General features: G+C 73.0%; 1 protein-coding gene across 1 annotated transcript in view; it reads left to right on the forward strand.

Moving 5' to 3' along the window:
* The window catches only part of NPAS4 (neuronal PAS domain protein 4), a 5,727-nt gene that overhangs the window by 219 nt on the left and 4,774 nt on the right, over nucleotides 1-734 (forward strand). The window lies entirely within an intron of this gene.

Consider the following 734-nt stretch of genomic DNA (forward strand, 5'->3'; position numbering starts at 1 on the left):
GATGGGGATGGGGTCGGGGGGGTTGGAGCCGGGATGGGGAGTGGGGTTGGGAGAGGGCGGTGGGGTGGCGATGGGGAACGGGAGCGGGATGGGAGCGGGAGCTGGCACTGGGGTGGGTATCGAAGCCGGGATGGGACCCGGCATCGGCACCGGGATGGGACCGGGGCACTGGCACTGGGATGGGAATGGGTATCGGCGCCGGGATGGGAATGGGTATCGGCGCCGGGATGGGACCGGGCACCGGGATGGGAGCAGGCATAGGCGCAGGACCGGGCATCGGCACTGGGATGGGACGGGGAATCAGCATCGGGATGGGACTGGGGAATGGGACCGGTCACCAGCGTTAGGAAGGGGGGACAGGAGCTGCTGTCGGGAGCGGTGGACCGGGCTGAGCAGCGACAACGGGGTAGAACCGGGTTGGGACCGGGATGGGAGCAGGATGGGAGCAGGCAGCGGCACCGGGCTGGAGACAGGCAGGGGAATGGGAACGGGGAGCCGACCCCGGGCTGGAGACAGGAACCGGCAGAGGGACAGCGATGGGCACCGGGAGAGGGACGGGGACCGGGACGGGGACGGGGACCGGAGCAGGCGGGGGGTGGCATCAGCACCGCGGTCAGGGACCGGGGGACGCCGATCAGCACCGCGGACAGCGGCCGGGGCACCGGGGAGGGGCGGGGCCAGCCCCGCGGCCGGGGGGGGGGGGGGGGGGCGGTACCGGGTTCAGCACCGCGGAC

The sequence above is a fragment of the Haliaeetus leucocephalus genome, unplaced genomic scaffold, assembly GCF_000737465.1.
Source record: "Haliaeetus leucocephalus isolate CR32 unplaced genomic scaffold, Haliaeetus_leucocephalus-4.0 Scaffold352, whole genome shotgun sequence".
Taxonomy (NCBI): Eukaryota; Metazoa; Chordata; class Aves; order Accipitriformes; family Accipitridae; genus Haliaeetus; species Haliaeetus leucocephalus.